The sequence below is a fragment of the Geospiza fortis genome, unplaced genomic scaffold (assembly GCF_000277835.1).
Source record: "Geospiza fortis unplaced genomic scaffold, GeoFor_1.0 scaffold236, whole genome shotgun sequence".
In the NCBI taxonomy this organism is placed as follows: domain Eukaryota; kingdom Metazoa; phylum Chordata; class Aves; order Passeriformes; family Thraupidae; genus Geospiza; species Geospiza fortis.
This window is the reverse complement of record NW_005054568.1, coordinates 538,322-547,577: the sequence shown is the minus strand read 5'-3', so window position 1 is coordinate 547,577 and position 9,256 is coordinate 538,322. Positions and strand designations below refer to the sequence as shown.

At 54.6% G+C, this 9,256-nt stretch overlaps 1 protein-coding gene across 1 annotated transcript in view; it reads left to right on the top strand.

Moving 5' to 3' along the window:
* The window catches only part of LOC115948857, a 32,218-nt gene that overhangs the window by 7,921 nt on the left and 15,041 nt on the right, over positions 1-9,256 (top strand). The window lies entirely within an intron of this gene.

The following is a 9,256-nucleotide window of genomic DNA, read 5'->3' as shown; positions in this document are numbered from 1 at the left end:
TGTGCAGTTGGAGCTGTGCAGTTTGAGCTGTGCAGCTGTGCAGTTTGAGCTGTGCAGTTTGAGCTGTGCAGGTTGAGCTGTGCAGCTGTGCAGCTGTGCAGTTGGAGCTGTGCAGTTGGAGCTGTGCAGCTGTGCAGTTTGCCATTCCCTGTGCCAGCCTGCCTGTGTGCAGCTGTTTTGGGGTTTCTTTGGGAGTTAAACCCCTCTTGAAGGGCATGGAGTTAAAACTGCCTTGGGGATTTCCTCACAGCAGCTCCTGAGGGGTTGATGAGTTTGACTTTTATTTTTTTAATGCAGAGCTCTTGGTGGTTTCCATCAGTTTTTGAGATGATTTTGCTCCATCCTTGGTGAAGGAGCCTGCAGGAGGAGGAGAAGGAACATCTTGGGTGGGTTCTGGTTCATCCCAAACCCTCTGAGGCTCAGTCCCTGCCACTGTGGGTGTCACCCTGGTGGCTGTCCCTGCTGTCTCCTGTAACACTTATGCAAAGATTAATCGGCTTTTGGGGACTTCTGGTTCAGGAGGTTCCTGTTTGCACCTCCGGACAGGTTTGTTTTGCACAAACCAGGGCAGGTAGTGAGGGGACAGGGAGCAGAGCACAGGCTGGGTTCACTCACAGCACCAGGGAACTGCTGCCTGCTGAGCATTTGCAGCCACGTGGGAGATTTTGAAGGGTTTTTGAAGGGTTTTCCTCCTCATGGAATGAGAGCCATCCTGGGCTGCCTCAGAGCTGGGTCTGCAGGCAGTGTGGTGGTTACAGGCTGTGTGTGCATCACTGGGAGTTGGTGGAGAGTGAATAAATCCCATTTTGGTAGGAAATGAGGCTCAGGACAGAGCTCAAAGTGGGAGGAGATGGAGGGCTGGCCATGCCCTGTCCCTGCCCATGCTCTGGGCAGGATTCCTGTGTTTCAGGTGTGTTTCCTGTGTTTCACAGCCCTTTTCCCCAGTGTTGTTATTTGCAGAACTGGAAGCCATTTAAGCAAGGAAAACTTCTTGATATTTGTGCAGCTTTATGTTTGCAGTGCAGCTGGGATTAAGGAGCAGGCAGAAGGCTCTGCAATGTGCTGGGAGCTGTGAGAAGCCTCTCTGTGCTGTTTGATCTGCTGCTCCCTAGAGATGGGCAGCGGGCTTTGGGTGTGCTCTGCATTCCCAGGTACAGGGGAGAGCTGGGAGGGAAGGCAGCTGCAATCCTCCCTTATTCCTTCTCATCCTCCTCACAAAGTGCCTTGGATTCCGTGTCAGGAGGGGAGGAGTGGCAGTGACAGTTGTACTGAAGTGCTCCTGCTGCTCTGGGGAACAGCTTGACAGAGCCCAGGCTTTGTTTTTGTTTTGCCTTCCTTTTTTATCCCCCAAATGGCAGCTTGACTGTGGCATTCAGGCTTGTCAGCAGGCTGGGAGAGCGAGTCCCAGGCCCAGCTCTGCCTGCTCGCTGAGCTGCACTCAGGAGCCTTTTGGCCTTCAGAGTGGCAGCAGCAAAAATCCCAGTTTGGACAGCAGGAGCTCAGGGAGAGCAGCACTGATGTCACTGCCTGCTTCCAGCCCAGGCTGCTGCCCCAGGCCTGGCCCTGGCTGAGCACAGCCCCCTGAGCCTCCTGGGCATCCCAAGTGTGCCCCAGGATCCCTCCTGAGCATCCCAAATGTGCCCCCACGATCTCTGAGCATCCCAAACATGCCCCCAGGATCCCTGAGCATCCCAAATGTGCCCCCACGATCTCTGAGCATCCCAAACATGCCCCCAGGATCCCTGAGCATCCCAAATGTGCCCCCACGATCTCTGAGCATCCCAAACATGCCCCCAGGATCCCTGAGCATCCCAAATGTGCCCCCACGATCTCTGAGCATCCCAAACATGCCCCCAGGATCCCTGAGCATCCCAAATGTGCCCCCACGATCTCTGAGCATCCCAAACATGCCCCCAGGATCCCTGAGCATCCCAAATGTGCCCCCACGATCTCTGAGCATCCCAAACATGCCCCCAGGATCCCTGAGCATCCCAAATGTGCCCCCACGATCTCTGAGCATCCCAAACATGCCCCCAGGATCCCTGAGCATCCCAAATGTGCCCCCACGATCTCTGAGCATCCCAAACATGCCCCCAGGATCCCTGAGCATCCCAAATGTGCCCCCACGATCTCTGAGCATCCCAAACATGCCCCCAGGATCCCTGAGCATCCCAAATGTGCCCCCACGATCTCTGAGCATCCCAAACATGCCCCCAGGATCCCTGAGCATCCCAAATGTGCCCCCACGATCTCTGAGCATCCCAAACATGCCCCCAGGATCCCTGAGCATCCCAAATGTGCCCCCACGATCTCTGAGCATCCCAAACATGCCCCCAGGATCCCTGAGCATCCCAGACGTGCCCTCCCTCCGCTGCCCCCTGCTGAAGGTCTGTGCACTGAGGTTTTTGTTGCTTGGCAAACACCTGCCTGGTCCTCGAGCTGCTCTGGAGGGATTTGGGGTTTCTGGAGTTCCCTGTGAATGTTCAGTCACTTTCTCATCTCCTGGATCTTCCTAGAACAGATGTGGAGTGGCACTTAGGTGTTTGTTGGTATAACAGAGCCTGAAAGCACTCATTTATCAGCAAATGTTGTGATTTATGGGGGGTGTGTATGTGTCTGTATATGCACATTTGCTTTATTAATCTGTGTATAAATGATTAGCAACATCTGCATTTGACAGCTTTGTTTCCCAATTATTTTCTGCTCCCTCCCTTAGTCCTCTTTGTTTCTTCATTTCCAAAGCACACCCAGTCTTTTTGTGTGTGGAAAAACCTTTTCTTTAATCAGTCCTGCTTTTGAATTTAGCTTGAGAATACATTTTCATTCAAAGTGGAGAAGTTAAGCTGAAATCAGAAAAGCTTGTTTTCCTCCTCTCTTGCATGACTAAAAATAAGGTGCCAGTTCTGCCACATGAAGTGTGTCATGATGGGAGCTGACAAGTCTGATTTGGTAACTGCAATTAATATTATTTGTTCACTAATGCCTTGTTAAATAGAAAACAAGATTTGGGAGGGGGGAAAGTCCATCTAACAGAGAGCTGAGAGAGTTCAGATTCCAACTTGCTTAATGTTTCTTAAAAAACACTGGTTTGCATGCTTAATGCAATTCTGTATGCAAATTAATCTGCTCAGTATTCCCAAGTGCAACAGTGAAAAATTCCTGGAGTGAGCTGTGCTGAGTGGGCCAAGTGCCCTGGAACTGCTGTGTGCTCCCAGCTCATTGCTGGGAGTTGGGAATGTGCAGCAGGCTGTGTCAGTGCCAGCCCTGAGCTGTTCTCTGCGTGTCTGGGGGGAACGCGAGGGACATCCCAGGGACTCAGCTCAGTCCTGTTCCTGACCTGAAATCAGGATTCTGAGTGATTAAATCCTGTCACTGTCTCAATCCCATCACTGCTCCAGTCTCTTGATCCTGTCACTGCTCCAATCCCTTCCCTGCCCCAATCCCCTCCCTGCCCCTGCCCCAATCCCAGTCCCTTCCCTGCCCCAATCCCAATCCCTTCCCTGCCCCAATCCCCTCCCTGCCCCTGCCCCAATCCCAGTCCCTTCCCTGCCCCAATCCCAATCCCTTCCCTGCCCCAATCCCCTCCCTGCCCCTGCCCCAATCCCAGTCCCTTCCCTGCCCCAATCCCAATCCCTTCCCTGCCCCAATCCCCTCCCTGCCCCTGCCCCAATCCCAGTCCCTTCCCTGCCCCAATCCCAATCCCTTCCCTGCCCCAATCCCCTCCCTGCCCCTGCCCCAATCCCAGTCCCTTCCCTGCCCCAATCCCAATCCCTTCCCTGCCCCAATCCCCTCCCTGCCCCTGCCCCAATCCCAGTCCCTTCCCTGCCCCAATCCCAATCCCTTCCCTGCCCCAATCCCCTCCCTGCCCCTGCCCCAATCCCAGTCCCTTCCCTGCCCCAATCCCAATCCCTTCCCTGCCCCAATCCCCTCCCTGCCCCTGCCCCAATCCCAGTCCCTTCCCTGCCCCAATCCCAATCCCTTCCCTGCCCCAATCCCCTCCCTGCCCCTGCCCCAATCCCAGTCCCTTCCCTGCCCCAATCCCAATCCCTTCCCTGCCCCAATCCCCTCCCTGCCCCTGCCCCAATCCCAGTCCCTTCCCTGCCCCAATCCCAATCCCTTCCCTGCCCCAATCCCCTCCCTGCCCCTGCCCCAATCCCAGTCCCTTCCCTGCCCCAATCCCAATCCCTTCCCTGCCCCAATCCCCTCCCTGCCCCTGCCCCAATCCCAGTCCCTTCCCTGCCCCAATCCCAATCCCTTCCCTGCCCCAATCCCCTCCCTGCCCCTGCCCCAATCCCAGTCCCTTCCCTGCCCCAATCCCAATCCCTTCCCTGCCCCAATCCCCTCCCTGCCCCTGCCCCAATCCCAGTCCCTTCCCTGCCCCAATCCCAATCCCTTCCCTGCCCCAATCCCCTCCCTGCCCCTGCCCCAATCCCAGTCCCTTCCCTGCCCCAATCCCAATCCCTTCCCTGCCCCAATCCCCTCCCTGCCCCAATCACAATCCCCTCCCTGTCCCAGCCCCAATCCCCTCCCTGCCCCAGTCCCATCCCTGCCCCAGTCCCACTGTTCCCCCCAGGGGCTGCCCCATCTCCCCCCCTTTGGGGTGAGCTGTTGGTGGAGCAGGGCCCTGAGGAGCTGCTGTGTTCCAAATGAGTTCTGGGGCTCTGATCCTGCATTCCTTCCTTGGCTCTGCTCCCTCTGTGCTGCCCTTTGCTCCTCACCCTTTTCACACCTGCACATGTGTCAGAATTCATTTTGCCATCCAGCTCTGGACTGAGCCCCTGGAACTCCTCCTGCTGTCACACTGCTCAGGAATAGCTATTTACACCTACTTTTTAAGCTACATCTCATTTCCTTTCTCTAAGCTTCCAAAAAAGCATTTTAATCATACTTGGTGTTGCAAATTCAGTTATTCTATCTGGCTAATTATCCTCTCACTACCTAGAGTTCTAAAGTAATTAAAAAAGTCAATTGGAAGTAGTAAATTAAAAATTAATGAGCAAGTTGCCTTGTGGTTGGCTGCCCCTGGTCAGGTGATGCAGTGTGGGTGGAGGAGCCTCGGGCTGGAGCTGATGGAATGAAAACTGGAGTTTTTGGTGTGTAATAATCATTTTCTGGTATGATTGTGCTCCTCTAAGTGCTGCAGACTGTGGCTCATCTGAGTGGTTGGAAACTAATGAGCCTAAATGAAATAAATGGCATTTCTGGGTTAGGAAGTCACTCCCTTGACCACAAATAGCTCTTTGCCTTTAAAAATCAAACCCTGTTTAGAATACTGGGAGTATTGCTTTGCACTCCTCAGACCTGTCTGTAGTTATTTACACTTCTCAGACACCAGCTCAGAGTTAAGAAAAGGAGAAACTCCCCCAAACATACAGCTATATCTAAACCCCACAGATAATTCCATATACATTAGAGTTGTTTTATTCTCGTGGTATGAGCAATTTCCATTTGTTTTTGTAAGCAATGAACTGGAAAAAAAGCACCAAGTACCCCAAAGAGCAAAGAGATGCAGGATAGAAACTAAAATTGCTGCAGCAATCATCACTGCCTGCTGGGTTTGAACTTGAATCCCTCAGGAAAACAATGGCACACAGCCTGGGCTGGAAGCAGAGTTTATGAAAAAAACAGAGGGTGGGGAAGGAGCTGTGGGATCCTGGGGCTGTAAAGTGGAAGGTGCTGGGATGGGATCCAATCGCTGTGTGAGCCCACCTGGCCATCAGCAGGGCGTGCTGGCTGGGCTGGGCACGGTGGGGGTGGCACAGGAGGAGCTGTGGCATGGTTTGGGGTGGCAGTGCCAGGGTGAGTGCCTGCACACCTGGGTTTGGTACAGGATCAGTTTGGTCCTGGAGGGAGGAGGCTCTGGGGGTCTGCGTGGGATCCCCTCCCCTTCCCTGCACCTGGGGTCTCTGGGGATGGGGGGCCAGGGTCTTTGGGGATCTTTGGGGATGTGGGGCTGGGGTCCTTGAGGATGTGGGGCTGAGGTCTTTGGGGATGTGTGACTGGGATCTTTGGATATCTTTGGGGATGTGGGGCTGGGATCGTTGGGGATGTGGAACTGGGATCTTTGGGGATCTTTGGGGATCTTTGGGCATATGAAGCTGGGGTCTTTGGGGTTGTGGGGCTGGGATCTTTGGGTATCTTTGGGGATGTGAGGCTGGGATCTTTGGGGATCCTTGGGAATGTGCAGCTGGAATCTTTGGGTATCTTTGGGAATGTGCAGCTGAGATCTTTGGGGGTGTGGGGCTGGGATCTTTGGGGATGTGCAGCTGGGATCTTTGGGGATGTGCAGCTGGGATCTTTCGGGATCTTTGGGGATGTGGGGCTGGGATCTTTGGGACTGTGAGGCTGGTATCTTTGGGTATCTTTGGGAATGTGCAGCTGGGATCTTTGGGTATCTTTGGGGATGAGCAGCTGGGATCTTTCGGGATCTTTGGGGATGTGCGGCTGGGATCTTTGGGGATCTTTGGGACTGTGGTGCTTGCTGCCAGCTCTCAGTGCCCTGTTGGTGTTTTCTCTCCCCCAGATATCCAGGAGAGCAGATTCTCCCCATGCCTGCCCCTGCTGCTGAGCCCAGCCCGGGCTGAGACGTTCCTGCAGGGATCCCAGATGGATTTCCTTCCCCTCAGGTGGGATGGGGCTCCTGGGGGAGGTTCTGCGCTGGGTCATGGACAATGGCAGGTTCTGGGCTCAGAAATGGGGGTTTGGGGATGTGAGGAGAGGAGGCACCTCTGGGTTTTGGCTTCAGGAGAGTTTGAGCAAGGGAAAAGCAGGAGCAGGCTCCTCTGAGCTTGTCACGCTGAAGTTCCTGGGGAAAAGGGGAAAATGAGGAACTCCACCCTCTTCAACATCTCTGGAGCCTTCTTAGACTCTGGAATAAATTCATGAAATTCTGGGGACAAAGATCAGATTTCTGTATTTACAGGAGTAAAACATACATGGACAGTGTTGTGGTTTGTATATACTGGAGCCAAATGTGTAATTTGCATACAAATTGGGGGTTAAAATGCATAAAGAAAGAGCTGTTTCAGTAAAAGGCTTTGTCACCTTCATTCTGAGGTGCTCTGCTTGCATGGAATAATATTTATTAGGCTCTGATGGTATGTTCAATATAAATGAACTATTAATTAAGCAATCCCCAATATGAGAATTAGAAATTTATAGGAATTTGTTGCTTATTTGAGACCTGACTGCTTTTATATCCTTTAAAGAAATAATTGATATCATTAACTGAAGTAGATGATTTATATTAAAAAATCACAGGCAAGCTGAGATATGTGTTGGTACATGTTGCATATTTTATTTAGCTAATTTTATTTATTTATGTAACTAATGACAGCCTGTCAGTAAGAACTGTTTCAGTCCTAAACAGGTGGAACAATATTGCCATACTAAGTAAAAATTTGTGTTATTATTATATTATTTTTGAGCCTTTGTTTTATAAGAGATTTTTGATATATCTTTGCATTCCTTCAGGTTTTGCCCCTTTAGGGGATGCCTTTATGGGTATTTGTGTGAATATTGCTAAACCCCAGTTATCACTGAAATTCTTTTGCCTCTGATTTAAACCAGAGATGTCGGAATAAAAGAAGTGCTCAGGAATTCCCTTTTCTTGCAGAGGAGTCCCGGATGTTTCTGGAGCATCCCCGGAGCGTTCAGAGCCTGCCCACGTCCATGGCAGCACATCCCTGAGGGGCCCAGCCCTTCCCAGTCCATCCCAGCACTCCCAGCCCGTGGCACAGGAGCATCCTGGAGCTGCTCCCCAGCCTGGGGCGCCCCTGGGCGGCCAGGGGAGCAATGGGGACAGTGGGGACAGTGGCACTGAGCAGGAGGCACCAGCCCCACCCTGGGGCAGGGGGGATCTAGCACAGCCAGCTCCAGAGCAGGGGCTGGGGCAGCCCTGGAGCACAGCTGGGAGGGATGGACACTCCTGTGGTCACTCCTGTGGTCACTCCTCCCAGGACAGCGATGGCCCAGCTGCTGGCTCTGAGCTCTCAGAGGGGAACAAGGAGTCCCCAGGGCAGGAGGAATCCTCCTCCTCCTCAGGAAACTCCTCCTACACAACTGCGCTGACCAAATTCTCTGAGAAAAGTGAGAGGGGTGTGCAGCAGGCAAAGGTGAAAGTGGCTGGCAGTGGAGCAGGAGCCCTGGAGAAGCTGGAGAAGGGAAGGAAGGTGCCCGGGCTTGGTTTGTCACATAACTTCTCTGATGGCCTGAGGAAAGGCCGTGCCGAGAACTCGGGTGCTCAAGATGTTCTTTGTGCAGCAGCTTGTGGGGCGGGCAGAGGAAGGCTGCAGGAGCCTGGGGTGCAGCCCAGGGGCTCCCAGGGGCTCAGGGGCTCCCAGGGGCTGGGGCCCATGGCTGCTCCTGAGGAGCTGCAGGGAGCTCTCCTGGGCCAGCAGCAGCCAGCAGGGAGGCTGGGGACAGAGGGGCTGCTCCCTGCTGGCACACCCAGCCTGATCCAGCCCCAGGACGCTGCCCCCTGCCCCGGGCATTCCCCAGAGCCTGCAGGGAGCAGGGATGAGCTCACTGCCTCTGACTGCTCCATACAGAGGGGACACAAAGCCACAGAGATCTCCCCTTCCTTCAGCCTGGGGGCTGAGGGCTCCTTCTCCCTGCTCCTGCCTCATCCCAACTTCCAGTCCACTCCAGGGCTGTTCCTCAAGAGAACTGGGAAGGCAGAAGGACCTGGTGGAGGCCTGGTGATGCTTTCAGACCTTCAGGCCTCTCCTTGCTGTCCCAGTGAAGAAGCCCCAGGGATGTCCCCTGCCCCTGGGGAGCAGGCCCCTCCCCAGAGCGCTGTGGCAGAGGCCTGTGGGCGTTTGGAGTCCCTGAAGCTGGAATCTCCCTGCCCTGGCAGGATGCAGTCCTTCCCCTCGCTGGGGTTCCTGGAGAAGGTGGGAGCCTGGCACCTGCAGGGTCCTGCTGCCTCCAGCTCCTGTGTCCCAGGCGCATCTCCTCCTGCGAGGAAAGCCTCCAGTGCACCTCCCAGGCCTTCAGGCTGTGTTCCAGCAGTCCAGAGAAGCCTGGGAGACCCCAAGGGCAGTGCTGCTCGTGCCCGCAGGGGCACAGGCTCCCTGGGAAGCGTGCATTTCCCTGCCTCTGAGCTGCTGCCCGCCCTCCCTCTGAGCAGGTCCCAGTCTGACAGCACCGTGAACGTGCCCAGCAGCAGCAGAGCCCTGCCTGCAGCGAGCCCTGCAGCACAGGGCGAGCAGAGTCCTGCCCTGGGGGGCTCTGGCTGCCCCACCCCACGGAAGGG